The sequence below is a fragment of the Triturus cristatus genome, chromosome 8 (genome assembly GCF_964204655.1).
Source record: "Triturus cristatus chromosome 8, aTriCri1.1, whole genome shotgun sequence".
Taxonomy (NCBI): domain Eukaryota; kingdom Metazoa; phylum Chordata; class Amphibia; order Caudata; family Salamandridae; genus Triturus; species Triturus cristatus.
Window position 1 is genome coordinate 1,513,666,186 of NC_140591.1, and position 16,769 is coordinate 1,513,682,954.

The following is a 16,769-nucleotide window of genomic DNA, read 5'->3' on the forward strand; positions in this document are numbered from 1 at the left end:
CTAGGCCAATTCACATAAGTGAGGTACCATTTTTATCGGTAGACTTGGAGGAATGCTGGGTAGTTAGAAGTTTGCTGCTCCCCTTAGATTCCAGAACTTTACATCACAGATGTGTGAGGAAAATGTGTTTTTTCTTTTACTAAGTTTGAGGTTTTCAAGGGATTCTGGGTGACAGAATCTGGTGAGAGGCAAACAAGTCACCCCATCTGGATTCCCCTTGGAATCCAGTTTTAAAAAATGAACACTTTGCTAGGTTTCCCAAGGTGCCGGCTGCTCAAGGGCCCAAAATTAACGGATAGGCACATTGCAAAAAAAAAAAAAGGTCAGTACCTAGTGGCCTTTTGTTGCCCTGGGAGGGGTGTTACAGCAAACAAATGATGGATGGAATGCTGACAATGCAAACAATCTCCCCCAGTCAAAAGATCTGTGTTAAATCCATCATTCATTTGCCCACTAAGCCACTCCAGTTTGGACCCAGTCATATGCAAATCAGTCTTGACCCTGTGCCCCATGGGAACAGTCCAGACCGAACTGCCAGGCTAGATCCTCCCTGGACTGGAAACAAGCATCCTAGGACTGGTTTCAGGGTATGTCACCCTTCTTCAGCCAGGCTAGCTTGAATCCAGTGGCACAGTGATCAAGGGACCCACGTCTGGGCATATCCATCCCACTTAGAGCGAAAAGTGTTATAGCAAACAAATGATGAACGGAATGCTGACAATGCAAACATTCTCCCCAAGTCAAAAGATTTGGGGAAAATCCATCGTTCTTTTGCACACTACACTACCCCAGTTTGGGCCCAGCCATATGCAAATCAGTCTTGACCCTGTGTCCCATGGGAACAATCCAGACCGAACTGCCAGGACAAGTCTTCTCTGGACGGGAAACAAGCTTTCTGGGATCGGTTTCAGGGTATGTCACCCTTCTTCAGACAGGCTAGCTTGAATCCAGTGGCACAGTGAGCAAGGGACCCACATCTCGGCATACCCATACTACTTAGGGCGAAAATGTTACAGCAAACAAATGATGAACGGAATGCTGACAATGCAAACATTCTCCCCGGTCAAAAGATCTGGGTTAAATCCATTGTTCTTTTGCCCACTACGCCACCCCAGTTTGGACCCAGCCATATGCAAATCAGTCTTGACCCTGTGCCCCATGGGAACAGTCCAGAACGAACTCACAGGCCAGGTACTCCCTTGAAAGGAAACAAGCATCCTGGGACCGGTTTCAGGGTATGTCACCATTCTTCAGGCAGGCAAGCTTGAATCCAGTGGCACAGTGAGCAAGGGTCCCACGTCTGGGCATAACCATCCCACTTAAAGCGAAAAGCGTTACAGCAAACAAATGATTGACAGAATGCTGAGAATGCAAACATTCTCTCCCAGTCAAAAGATATGGGTTAAATCCATTGTTCTTTTGCCCACTGTACCACCCCATTTTAGACCCAGACATATGCAAATCAGTCCTGACCCTGTGCCCCATGGGAACAGTCCAGACCGAACTCCCAGGCCAGGTCCTCCCTGGATGGGAAACAAGCATCCTGGGACCTGTTTCAGTGTAGGTCACCCTTCTTCAGCCAGGCTAGCTTGAATCCAGTGGCACAGTGAGCAAGGGACCCACTTCTGGGCATACCCATCTCACTTAGAGCGAAAAGTGTTACAGCAAACAAATGATGAACGGAATGCTGACAATGCAAACATTCCCCCCAAGTCAAAAGATCTGGGTAAAATCCATTGTTCTTTTGCACACTACACTACCCCAGTTTGGACCCAGCCATATGCTAATCAGTCTTGACCCTGTGCACCATGTTAACAATCCAGACCGAACTGTCAGGCCAGGTCCTCCCTGGACCGGAAACAAGCATCCTGGGACTGATGTCAGGATATGTAACCCTGCTACAGCCAGGCTGGCTTGAATCCAGTGGCACACCCATCCCACTTAGGGCGGAGTGTTACAGCAAACAAATGATGGACGGAATGCTGACAATGCAAACATTCTCCCCCAGTCAAAAGATCTGGGTTAAATCCATGGTTCTTTTGCCCACAACGCCACCCCAGTTTGGACCAAGCCATAAGCAAATCAGTCTTGACCCTGTGCCCCATGGGAACAGTCCAGACCGAACTGCCAGGCCAGGTCCTACCTGGACCGGAAACAAGCCTCCTGGGACTGGTTTCAGGGTATGTCACCCTTCTTCAGCTAGACTAGCTTGAATCCAGTGCCACAGTGAGCAAGGGACCCACATCTGGGCATATCCATCCCACTTGTGGAGAGAAGATTTACAGCAAACAAATGATGAACGGAATGCTGACAATGCAAACATTCTCCTCAAGTCAAAAGATCTGGGTAAAATCATTTGTTCTTTTGCACACTACACTACCCCAGTTTGGACCCAGCCATATGCCAATCAGTCTTGACCCTGTGCCTTATCGGAACAATCCAGACCGAACTGTAAGGCCGGGTCCCCCTGGACCGGAATAAAGCATCCTGGGACCGGTTTCAGGGTATGTCACCCTTCTCCAGCCAAAAGATCTGAGTAAAATCCATCATTCTTTTGCCCACTACGCCACCCCAGTTTGGACTCAGCCATATGCAAATCAGTCTTGACCCTGTGCCCAATGGGAGCAGTCCAGACCGAACTGCCAGGCCAGGTCCTCCCTGGACCGGAAACAAGCATCCTTAGACTGGTTACATGGTATGTAACCCTGCTACAGCCAGGCTAGCTTGAATCCAGTGGCACGGTGAGCAAGGGACCCATGTCTGGGCACACACATCCCACTTAGGGCGGAGTGTTACAGCAATCAAATGATGGACGGAAGGCTGACAATGCAAACATTCTCCCCCAGTGAAAAGATCTGGGTTAAATCCATAGTTCTTTTGCCCACTACGCCACCCCAGTTTGGACCCAGCCATAAACAAATCAGTCTTGATCCTGTGTTCCATGGGAACAGTCCAGACCGAACTGCCAGGCCAGGTCCTCCCTGGACCGGAAACAAGCATCCTGGGACCGGTTTCAGGGTATGTCACTCATCTTCAGCCAGGCTAGCTTGAATCCAGTGGCACAGTGAGCAAGGGACTCACGTCTGGGCATATCCATCCCACTTAGGGCGAAAAGTGTTACAGCAGCTAAATAATGAACAAATGCTGCCAATGCAAACATTCTCCCCAAGTCAAAAGATCTGGGTAAAATCCATCGTTCTTTTGCACACTACACTACCCCAGTTTGGACCCAGCCATATGTCAATCAGTCTTGAACCTGTGCCCCAATGGAACACTCCAGACCGAACTGCCAGGCTAGGTCATCCCTGGACCAGAAAAAAGCATCCTGGGACCGGTTTCAGGGTATGTCACCCTTCTTCAGCCAAAAGTTCTGAGTAAAATCCATTGTTCTTTTGCCCACTACGCCACCCCAGTTTGAACCCAGCCATATGCAAATCAGTCTTGACCTTGTGCCCCATGGGAACAGTCCAGAACGAACAGTGAGGCCTGGTCCTCCCTGCACCGGAAACAAGCATCCTGGGACCGGTTTCAGGGCATATCACCCTTCTTCAGACAGGCTAGCTTGAATCAGTGGCACAGTGAGCAAAGGACCCATGTATGGGCATATAAATCCCACTTAGGGCTCAAAGTGTTACAGCAAACAAATGATTGACTGAATGCTGACAATGCAAACAGCCTCACCCAGTCAAAAGATCTAGGTTAAATCCATTGTTCTTTTGCCCACTACGCCACCCCAGCTTAGACCCAGAAATATGCAAATCAGTCTTGACCCTGTGCCCCATGATAAAAGGCCAGACCAAACTGCCAGGCCAGGTCCTCCCTGTAACAGAAACAAGCATCCAGGGACCTGTTTCAAGGTATGTCACCCTCCTTCAGCCAGGCTAGCTTGAATCCAGTGTCACAGTGAGCAAGGGAACCACGTCTGGGCATACCCATCCCACTTAGGGCAAAAAGTGTTACAGCAAACACATGATGGACGGAATGCTGACAATGCAAACATTATCCCCAAGTCAAAAGATCTGGGTTATATCCATTGTTCTTTTGCCCAATACTCCACTCCTGTTTGGACCCAGCCATATGCAAATCAGTCGTGACCCTGTGCCCCATGGGAACAGTCCAGACCGAACTGCCAGGCCAGATCCTCCCTGGACTGAAAAGAAGCATCCTGGGACTGGTTTCAGGGTATGTCACCCTTCTTCAGCCAGGCTAAATTGAATCCAGTGGCACACTGAGCAAGGGACCCACATCTGGGCATATCCATCCCACTTAGGGCGAAAAGTGCTACAGCAAACAAATGACGAACGGAATGCTGACAATGCAAACATTCTCCCCAAGTCAAAAAATTTGGGTAAAATCCATTGTTCTTTTACACACTACACTACCCCAGTTTGGACCCAGCCATATGCAAATCAATCTTGACCCTGTGCCCTATGGGAACAATCCAGACCGAACTGCCAGGCCAGGTCCTCTCTGGACCGGAAACAAGCACCCTGGGACCGGTTTCAGGGTATGTCACCCTTCTTCAGCCAGGCTAGCCTGAATCCAGTGGCACAGTGAGCAAGGGACCCACATCTCAGCATACCCATACCACTAAGGGCGAAAAGTGTCACAGCAAACAAATGATGAACGGAATGCTGACAATGCAAACATTCTCCCACAGTCAAAAGATCTGGGTTAAATCCATTTTTCTTTTGCCCACTACGCTACCCCAGTTTGGACCCAGCCATTTGCAAATCAGTCTTGACCCTGTGCCCCATGGGAACAGTCCATACCGAACTGCCAGGCCAGGTCCTCCCTGGACCGGAAAAAAGCATCCTGGGACCGGATTCAGGGTATGTCACCCTTCTCCAGCCAAATGATCTGAGTAAAATCCATCATTCTTTGGCCCACTACTCCACCCCAGTTTGGACTCAGCCATATGCAAATCAGTCTTGACCCTGTGTCCAATGGGAACAGTCCAGACCGAACTGCCAGGCCAGGTCCTCCCTGGACCGGAAACAAGCATTATGGGACTGGTTTCAGGGTATGTAACCCTGCTACAGCCAGGCTAGCCTGAATCCAGTGGTACAGTGAGCAAGGGACCCATGTCTGGGCACACGCATCCCACTTAGGGCAGAGTGTTAAAGCAAACAAATGATGGACGGAATGCTGACAATGCAAATATTCTCCCCCAGTGAAAAGATCTGGGTTAAATCCATTGTTCTTTTGCCCACTATGACACCCCATTTTGGACCCAGCCTTAAGAAAATCAGTCTTGATCCTGTGTTCCATGGGAACAGTCCAGACTGAACTGCCAGGCCAGGTCCTCCCTGCACCGGAAACAAGCATCCTGGGACCGGTTTCAGGGTATGTCACTCATCTTCAGCCAGGCTAGCTTGAATCCAGTGGCACAGTGAGCAAGGGACCCACGTCTGGGCATATCCATCCCACTTAGGGCGAAAAGTGTTACAGCAAACCAATAATGAACGAATGCTGCCAATGCAAACAATCTCCCCAAGTCAAAAGATCTGGGTAAAATCCATCGTTCTTTTGTACACTACACTACCCCAGTTTGGACCCAGCCATATGCAAATCAGTCTTGACCCTTTGCCGCATGGGAACAATCCAGACCGAACTGCCAGGCCAGATCCGCCCTGGACCGGAACAAGCATCTTGGGACCGGTTTCAGGGTATATGACCCTTCTTCAGCCAAAAGATCTGGGTAAAATCCATCGTTCTTTTGCACACCACACTATCCCAGTTTGGACCCAGCCATATGCAAATCAGTCTTGACCCTTTGCTGCATGGAAATAATCCAGACCGAACTGCCAGGCCAGGTCCTCCCTGGACCAGAAACAATCATCCTGGGATGGGTTTCAGGGTATGTCACACTTCTTCGGCCAGGCTAGCTTGAATCCAGTGGCACAGTGAGCAAGGTACCCACATCTGGGCATACCCATATCACTTAGGGCGAAACGTGTTTCAGCAAACAAATGATGGACGGAATGCTGACAATGCAAACATTCTTCCCCAGTCAAAAGATCTGGGTTAAATCCATTGTTCTTTTGCCCACTTCGCCACCCCAGTTTGGACCCAGCCATATGCAAATCAGTCCTGACCCTCTGCCCCATGGGAATAGTCTAGACTGAACTGACAAGCCAGGTCCTCCCTAGACCAGAAACGAGCATCCTGGGACCGGTTTCAGGGTATGTCACACTTCTTCAGCCAGGCTAGCTTGAATCCAGTGGCACAGTGAACAAGGGACCCACATCTGGGCATAGCCATACCACTTAGGGCGAAACGTGTTACAGCAAACAAATGATGAACGGAATGCTGACAATGCAAACATTCCCCCCAAGTCAAAAGATCTGGGTAAAATCCATTGTTCTTTTGCACACTACACTACCCCAGTTTGGACCCAGCCATATGCTAATCAGTCTTGACCCTGTGCCCCATGTTAACAATCCAGACCGAACTGTCAGGCCAGGTCCTCCCTGGACAGGAAACAAGCATCCTGGGACTGATGTCAGGATATGTAACCCTGCTACAGCCAGGCTGGCTTGAATCCAGTGACACACCCATCCCACTTAGGGCGGAGTGTTACAGCAAACAAATGATGGACGGAATGCTGACAATGCAAACATTCTCCCCCAGTCAAAAGATCTGGGTTAAATCCATGGTTCTTTTGCCCACAACGCCACCCCAGTTTGGACCAAGCCATAAGCAAATCAGTCTTGACCCTGTGCCCCATGGGAACAGTCCAGACCGAACTGCCAGGCCAGGTCCTACCTGGACCGGAAACAAGCCTCCTGGGACTGGTTTCAGGGTATGTCACCCTTCTTCAGCTAGACTAGCTTTAATCCAGTGCCACAGTGAGCAAGGGACCCACATCTGGGCATATCCATCCCACTTGTGGAGAGAAGATTTACAGCAAACAAATGATGAACGGAATGCTGACAATGCAAACATTCTCCTCAAGTCAAAAGATCTGGGTAAAATCATTTGTTCTTATGCACACTACACTACCCCAGTTTGGACCCAGCCATATGCCAATCAGTCTTGACCCTGTGCCTTATCGGAACAATCCGGACCGAACTGTAAGGCCGGGTCCCCCTGGACCGGAATAAAGCATCCTGGGACCGGTTTCAGGGTATGTCACCCTTCTCCAGCAAAAAGATCTGAGTAAAATCCATCATTCTTTTGCCCACTACGCCACCCCAGTTTGGACTCAGCCATATGCAAATCAGTCTTGACCCTGTGCCCAATGGGAGCAGTCCAGACCGAACTGCCAGGCCAGGTCCTCTCTGGACCGGAAACAAGCATCCTGGGACTGGTTTCATGGTATGTAACCCTGCTACAGCCAGGCTAGCTTGAATCCAGTGGCACAGTGAGCAAGGGACCCATGTCTGGGCACACACATCCCACTTAGGGCGGAGTGTTACAGCAATCAAATGATGGACGGAAGGCTGACAATGCAAACATTCTCCCCCAGTGAAAAGATCTGGGTTAAATCCATAGTTCTTTTGCCCACTACGCCACCCCAGTTTGGACCAAGCCATAAACAAATCAGTCTTGATCCTGTGTTCCATGGGAACAGTCCAGACCGAACTACCAGGCCAGGTCCTCCCTGGACCGGAAACAAGCATCCTGGGACCGGTTTCAGGGTATGTCACTCATCTTCAGCCAGGCTAGCTTGAATCCAGTGGCACAGTGAGCAAGGGACTCACGTCTGGGCATATCCATCCCACTTAGGGCGAAAAGTGTTACAGCAGCTAAATAATGAACAAATGCTGCCAATGCAAACATTCTCCCCAAGTCAAAAGATCTGGGTAAAATCCATTGTTCTTTTGCACACTACACTACCCCAGTTTGGACCCAGCCATATGTCAATCAGTCTTGAACCTGTGCCCCATTGGAACAATCCAGACCGAACTGCCAGGCTAGGTCATCCCTGGACCGGAAAAAAGCATCCTGGAACCGGTTTCAGGGTATGTCACCCTTCTTCAGCCAAAAGTTCTGAGTAAAATCCATCATTCTTTGGCCCACTACGCCACCCCAGTTTGGACTCAGCCATATGCAAATCAGTCTTGACCTTGTGCCCAATGGGAACAGTCCAGACCGAACTGCCAGGCCAGGTTCTCCCTGGACTGGAATCAAGCATCCTGGTACTGGTTTCAGGGTATGTAACCCTGCTACAGCCAGGCTAGCTTGAATCCAGTGGCACAGTGAGCAAGGGACCCATGTCTGGGCACACCCATCCCACTTAGGGCAGAGTGTTACAGCAAACAAATGATGGTTGGAATGCTGACAATGCAAATATTCTCCCCCAGTGAAAAGATCTGGGTTAAATCCATCGTTCTTTTGCCCACTACGCCACCCCATTTTGGACCCAGCCATAAGCAAATCAGTCTTGATCCTGTGTTCCATGGGAACAGTCCAGAACGAACTGCCAGGCCAGGTCCTCCCTGGACCGGAAACAAGTATCCTGGGACCGGTTTCAGGGTATGTCACTCATCTTCAGCCAGGCTAGCTTGAATCCAGTGGCACAGTGAGCAAGGGACCCACGTCTGGGCATATCCATTCCACTTAGGGCGAAAAGTGTTACAGCAACCAAATAATGAACGAATTCTGCCAATGCAAACAATCTCCCCAAGTCAAAAGATCTGGGTAAAATCCATTGTTCTTTTGCACACAACAAACTACCCCAGTTTGGACCCAGTCGTATGCCAATCAGTCTTCAACCTGTGCCCCAATGGAACAATCCAGACCTCACTGCCAGGCCAGGTCCTTCCTGGACCGGAACAAGCATCCTGGGACCGGTTTCAGGGTATGTCACCCTTCTTCAGCCAAACGATCTGGGTAAAATCCATTGTTCTTTTGCACACCACACTACCCCAGTTTGGACCCAGCCATATGCAAATCAGTCTTGACCCTTTGCCCCATGGGAATAATCCAGACCGAAGCGCCAGGCCAGGTCCTCCCTGGACAGGAAACAATCATCCTGGGACCGGTTTCAGGGTATGTCACACTTCTTCAGCCAGGCTAGCTTGAATCCAGTGGCACAGTGAGCAAGGTAACCACATCTGGGCATACCCATACCACTTAGGGCGAAACGTGTTACAGCAAACAAATGATGGACGGAATGCTGACAATGCAAACATTCTCCCCCAGTCAAAAGATCTGGGTTAAATCCAATGTTCTTTTGCCCACTATGCCACCCCAGTTTGGACCCAGCCATATGCAAATCTGTCTTGACCCTGTGCCCTATAGGAATAGTCTAGACTGAACTGACAAGCCAGGTCCTCCCTATACCGGAAACAAGCCTCCTGGGACCGGTTTCAGGGTCTGTCACACTTCTTCAGCCAGGATAGCTTGAATCCAGTGGCACAGTGAGCAAGGGACCCACATCTGGGCATTCCCATACCACTTAGGGCGAAACGTGTTACAGCAAACAAATGATGGACGGAATGCTGACAATGCAAACATTCTCCCCCAGTCAAAAGATCTGGGTTAAATCCAATGTTCTTTTGCCCACTATGCCACCCCAGTTTGGAAACAGCCGCATGCAAATCAGTCCTGACCCTGTGCCCCATGGGAACAGTCCGGAGAGAACTCCCAGGCCAGCTCCTTCCTGGATGGAAAAGAAGCATCCTGGGACCTGTTTGAGGGTATGTCACCCTTCTACAGCCAGGCTAGCTTCAATCCAGTGGCACAGTGAGCAAGGGACCCATGTCTGGGCATACCCATCCCACTTAGGGCGAAAAGTGTTAAAGCAATCAAATGATGGACGGAATGCTGACAATGCAAACATTCTCCCCCAGTCAAAAGATCTGGGTTAAATCCATTGTTCTTTTGCCCACTACGCCACCCCACTTTGAACCCAGCCATATGCAAATCAGTCTTGACCTTGTGCCCCATGGGAACAGTCCAGAACGAACAGTGAGGCCTGGTCCTCCCTGCACCGGAAACAAGCATCCTGGGACCGGTTTCAGGGTATGTCACCCTTCTTCAGCCAGGCTAAATTGAATCCAGTGGCACAGTGAGCAAGGGACCCACATCTGGGCATATCCATCCCACTTAGGGCGAAAAGTGCTACAGCAAACAAATGATGAACGGAATGCTGACAATGCAAACATTCTCCCCAAGTCAAAAAATTTGGGTAAAATCCATTGTTCTTTTACACACTACACTACCCCAGTTTGGACCCAGCCATATGCAAATAAATCTTGACCCTGTGCCCTATGGGAACAATCCAGACCGAACTGCCAGGCCAGGTCCTCTCTGGACCGGAAACAAGCACCCTGGGACCGGTTTCAGGGTATGTCACCCTTCTTCAGCCAGGCTAGCCTGAATCCAGTGGCACAGTGAGCAAGGGACCCACATCTCAGCATACCCATACCACTAAGGGCGAAAAGTGTCACAGCAAACAAATGATGAACGGAATGCTGACAATGCAAATATTCTCCCACAGTCAAAAGATCTGGGTTAAATCCATTTTTCTTTTGCCCACTACGCTACCCCAGTTTGGACTCAGCCATTTGCAAATCAGTCTTGACCCTGTGCCCCATGGGAACAGTCCATACCGAACTGCCAGGCCAGGTCCTCCCTGGACCGGAAAAAAGCATCCTGGGACCGGATTCAGGGTATATCACCCTTCTCCAGCCAAATGATCTGAGTAAAATCCATCATTCTTTGGCCCACTACTCCACCCCAGTTTGGACTCAGCCATATGCAAATCAGTCTTGACCCTGTGTCCAATGGGAACAGTCCAGACCGAACTGCCAGGCCAGGTCCTCCCTGGACCGGAAACAAGCATTATGGGACTGGTTTCAGGGTATGTAACCCTGCTACAGCCAGGCTAGCCTGAATCCAGTGGTACAGTGAGCAAGGGACCCATGTCTGGGCACACGCATCCCACTTAGGGCAGAGTGTTAAAGCAAACAAATGATGGACGGAATGCTGACAATGCAAATATTCTCCCCCAGTGAAAAGATCTGGGTTAAATCCATTGTTCTTTTGCCCACTATGACACCCCATTTTGGACCCAGCCTTAAGAAAATCAGTCTTGATCCTGTGTTCCATGGGAACAGTCCAGACTGAACTGCCAGGCCAGGTCCTCCCTGCACCGGAAACAAGCATCCTGGGACCGGTTTCAGAGTATGTCACTCATCTTCAGCCAGGCTAGCTTGAATCCAGTGGCACAGTGAGCAAGGGACCCACGTCTGGGCATATCCATCCCACTTAGGGCGAAAAGTGTTACAGCAAACCAATAATGAACGAATGCTGCCAATGCAAACAATCTCCCCAAGTCAAAAGATCTGGGTAAAATCCATCGTTCTTTTGTACACTACACTACCCCAGTTTGGACCCAGCCATATGCAAATCAGTCTTGACCCTTTGCCGCATGGGAACAATCCAGACCGAACTGCCAGGCCAGATCCTCCCTGGACCGGAACAAGCATCTTGGGACCGGTTTCAGGGTATATGACCCTTCTTCAGCCAAAAGATCTGGGTAAAATCCATCGTTCTTTTGCACACCACACTATCCCAGTTTGGACCCAGCCATATGCAAATCAGTCTTGACCCTTTGCTGCATGGAAATAATCCAGACCGAACTGCCAGGCCAGGTCCTCCCTGGACCAGAAACAATCATCCTGGGATGGGTTTCAGGGTATGTCACACTTCTTCGGCCAGGCTAGCTTGAATCCAGTGGCACAGTGAGCAAGGTACCCACATCTGGGCATACCCATATCACTTAGGGCGAAACGTGTTTCAGCAAACAAATGATGGACGGAATGCTGACAATGCAAACATTCTTCCCCAGTCAAAAGATCTGGGTTAAATCCATTGTTCTTTTGCCCACTTCGCCACCCCAGTTTGGACCCAGCCATATGCAAATCAGTCCTGACCCTCTGCCCCATGGGAATAGTCTAGACTGAACTGACAAGCCAGGTCCTCCCTAGACCAGAAACGAGCATCCTGGGACCGGTTTCAGGGTATGTCACACTTCTTCAGCCAGGCTAGCTTGAATCCAGTGGCACAGTGAACAAGGGACCCACATCTGGGCATAGCCATACCACTTAGGGCGAAACGTGTTACAGCAAACAAATGATGGATGGAATGCTGACAATGCAAACATTCTCCCCCAGTCAAAAGATCTGGGTTAAATCCATTGTTCTTTTGCCCACTATGCCACCCCTGTTTGGACCCAGCCATATGCAAATCAGTCCTGACCCTGTGCCCCATGGGAACAGTCCAGACAGAACTACCCGGGCCAGCTCCTCCCTGGATGGAAAAGAAGCATCCTGGGACCTGTTTCAGGGTATGTCACCCTTCTTCAGCCAGGCTAGCTTGAATGCAGTGGCACAGTGAGCAAGAGACCCACGTCTGAGCATACTCATCCCACTTAGGGCGAAAAGTGTCACAGCAAACAAATGATGGACAGAATGCTAAGAATGCAAACATTCTTCCGCAGTCAAAAGATCTGAGTAAAATCCATCATTCTTTTGCCCACTACGCCACCACAGTTTGGGCCCAGCCATATGCAATTCAGTCTTGACCCAGTGGCCCATGGGAACAGTCTAGACCGAACTGCCAGGCCAGGTCCTCCCTGGACCGGAAACAAGCATCCTGGGACTGATTTCAGGGTATGTATCCCTTCTACAGCCAGGCTGGCTTCAATCCAGTAGCACAGTGAGCAAGGGACCCATGTCTGGGCATACCCATCCCACTTAGGGCCAAAAGTGTTAAAACAATCAAATGATGGACGGAATGCTGACAATGCAAACATTCTCCCCCAGTCATAAGTTCTGGGTTAAATCCATTGTTCTTTTGCCCACTACTCCACCCCAGTTTGGACCCAGCCATATGCAAATCAGTCTTGACCCTGTGCCCCATGGGAACAGTCCAGAACGAACAGTGAGGCCTGGTCCTCCCTGCATGGGAAACAAGCATCCTGGGACCGGTTTCAGGGTATGTCATACTTCTTCAGACAGGCTAGCTTGAATCAGTGGCACAGTGAGCAAAGGACCCATGTCTGGGCATATAAATTCCTCTTAGGGCTCAAAGTGTTGCAGCAAACAAATGATGGACTGAATACTGACAATGCAAATAGCCTCACCCAGTCAAAAGATCTGGGTTAAATCCATTGTTCTTTTGCCCACTACGCCACCCTAGTTTAGACCCAGAAATATGCAAATCAGTGTTGACCCTGTGCCCCATGATAACAGTTCAGACCAAACTGCCAGGCCAGGCCCTCCCTGTACCGGAAACAAGCATCCTGGGACCTGTTTCAAGGTATGACGCCCTTTTTCAGCCAGGCTAGCTTGAACCCAGTGGCACAGTGAGCAAGGGAACCACGTCTGGGCATACCCATCCCACTTAGGGCAAAAAGTGTTACAGCAAACACATGATGGACGGAATGCTGACAATGCAAACATTATCCCCAAGTCAAAAGATCTGGGTTATATCCATTGTTCTTTTGCCCACTACTCCATCCCTGTTTGGACCCAGCCATATGCAAATCAGTCTTGACCTTGTGCTACATGGGAAAAGTCCAGACCAAACTGCCAGGCTAGTTCCACCCTGGACAGGAAACAAGCATCCTGAGACCGGTTTCAGGGTGTGTCACCCTTCTTCAGCCAGGCTAGCTTGAATCCAGTGGCACAGTGAGCAAGGGACCCACGTCTGGGCATACCCATCCTACATAGGGCGAAAAGTGTTACAGCAAAAAAATGATGGACGAAATGCTGACAATGTAAACATTCTCCCCCAGTCAAAAGATTTGAGTTAAATCCATCATTCTTTTGCCCTCTACGCCACCCTACTTTGGACCCAGCCATATGCAAACCAGTCGTGACCCTGTGCCCCATGGGAACAGTCCAGACCGAACTGCCAGGCCAGATCCCCCGAGGACTGGAAACAAGCATCCTGGGACCGGTTTCAGGGTATGTCACCCTTCTTCAGCCAGGCTAACTTGAATCCAGTGGCACAGTGAGCAATGGACCCACATCTGCGCATATCCATCCCACTTAGGGCGAAAAGTGTTACAGCAAACAAATGATGAACAGAATGCTGACAATGCAAACATTCTCCCCAAGTCAAAAGATTTGGGTAAAATCCATCGTTCTTTTACACACTACACTACCCCAGTTTTGACCCAGCCATATGCAAATCAATCTTGACCCTGTGCCCCATGGGAACAATCCAGACCGAACTGCCAGGCCAGGTCCTCTCTGGACCAGAAACAAGCATCCTGGGACCGGTTTCAGGGTATGTCACCCTTCTTCAGCCATGCTAGCCTGAATCCAGTGGCACAGTGAGCAAGGGACCCACATCTCAGCATACCCATACCACTTAGGGCAAAAGGTTTTACAGCAAACAAATGATGAACGGAATGCTGACAATGCAACTATTCTCCCGCAGCCAAAAGATCTGGGTTAAATCCATCGTTCTTTTGCCCACTGCGCCACCCCAGTTTAGACCCAGAAATAAGCAAATCAGTCTTGACCCTGTGCCCCATGATAACAGTCCAGACCAAACTGCCAGGCCAGGTCCTCCCTGTACCAGAAACAAGCATCCTGGGACCAGTTTCAAGGTATGTCACCCTTCTTCAGCCAGGCTAGCTTGAATCCAGTGGCACAGTGAGCAAGGGAACCACGTCTGGGCATACCCATCCACCTTAGGGCAAAAAGTGTTACAGCAAACACATGATGGACGGAATGCTGACAATGCAAACATTCTCCCCCAGTCAAAAGATCTGGGTTAAATCCATTATTCTTTTTCCCACTACGTCACCCCAGTTTGGATCCAGCCATATGCAAATCAGTCTTGACCCTGTGCCCCATGGGAACAGTCCAGACCGAACTGCCAGGCCAGGTCCTCCCTAGACCGGAAATAAGCATCCTGGGACCGGTTTCAGGGTATGTCACCATTCTTCAGCCAGGCTAGCTTGAATTCAAAGACACAGTGAGCAGGGGACCAACGCATGGGCATACCCATCCCACTTAAAGCGAAAAGTGTTACAGCAAACAAATGATGGACGGAATGCTGAGAATACAAAAATCCTCCCCCAGTCAAAAGATATGGGTTAACTCAGTCGTTCTTTTGCCCTCTGTCCCACCCCAGTTTGGGACCCGAATCATGCAAATCAGACCTGACCCTGTGCCCTATGGGAACAGTCCAGACCAAAGTCCCAGGCCAGGTCTTCCCTGGATGGGAAACAATCATCCTGTGACCTTTTTCAGGGTATGTCACCCTTCTTCAGCCAAGCTACCTTGAATCCAGTGGCACAGTGAGCAAGGGACTCACGTCTGGGCATTCCCATCTCACTTAGGGCGAAAAGTGTTACAGCAAACAAATGATGAACGGAATGGTGACAATGCAAACATTCTCCCCAAGTCAAAAGATCTGGGTAAAATCCATTGTTCTTTTGTACACTACACTACCCCAGTTTGGACCCAGCCATATGCCAATCAGTCTTGACCCTTTGCCCCATGGGAACAATCCAGACCGAACTGCCAGGCCAGGTCCTCCCTGTACCAGAAACAAGCATCCTGGGACCGGTTTCAGGGTATGTAACCCTTCTTCAGCCAGGCTAGCTTGAATCCAGTGGCACAGTGAGCAAGGGACCCACATCTGGGCATACCCATACCACTTAGGTCGATAGGTGTTATAGCAAACAAATGATGGACGGAAAGCTGACAATGCAAACGTTCTCCCCCAGTCAAAAGATCTGGGTTAAATCCATTGTTCTTTTGCCCACTACGCCACCCCAGTTTGGAGCCAGCCATATGTAATTCAGTCTTGAACCAGTGCCCCATGGGAACAGTCCAGAACAAACTGCCAGGCCAGGTCCTCCCTGGACCGGAAACAAGCATCCTGGGACCGGTGTCAGGGTTTGTCACCCTTCTTTAGACAGGCTAGCCTCCCCCAGTCAAAAGATCTGGGTTAAATCCATAGTTATTTTGCCCACTACGCCACGCCAGTTTAAACACAGAAATATGCAAATCAGTCTTGACCCTGTGCCCCATGATAACAGTCCAGACCAAACTGCTAGGCCAGGTCCTCCCTGTACCAGAAACAAGCATCCTGTGACCGGTTGCAGGGTATGTAACCCTGCTACAGCCAGGCTAGCTTGAATCCAGTGGCACAGTGAGCAAGGAACCCATGTCTGGGCATACCAATCACTCTTAGGCCAATAATGTTACAGCAAACACATGATGGACGGAGTTGCTGACAATGCAAAAATTCTCCCCAAGTCAAAAGATCTGGGTTAAATTCATAGTTCTTTTGCCCACTACGCCACCCCAGTTTGGACCCAGCCATATGCAAATCAGTTGTGACCATGTGCCACATGGGAAGAGTCCAGACCAAACTGCCAGGCTAGTTCCTCCCTGGACAGGAAACAAGCATCCTGGGACCGGTTTCAGGGTGTGTCACCCTTCTTCAGCCAGGCTAGCTTGAATCCAGTGGTACAGTGAGCAACGGACCCACGTCTGGGCATACCCATCCCACTCAGGGCGAAAAGTATTACAGCAAACAATTGATGGACGGAATGCTGACAATGCAAACGTTCTCCCCAAGTCAAAAGATTTGGGTTAAATCCATTATTCTTTTGCCCTCTACGCCACTCCAGTTTGGACCCAGTATATGCAAATCAGTCGTGACCCTGTGACCATGTGCCCCATGTGAACAGACTAGACCAAACTGCCATGCCAGGTCCTCCCTGGACCAGAAACAAACATCCTGGGACTGGTTTCAGGGTATGTCACCCTTCTTCAGCCAGGCTA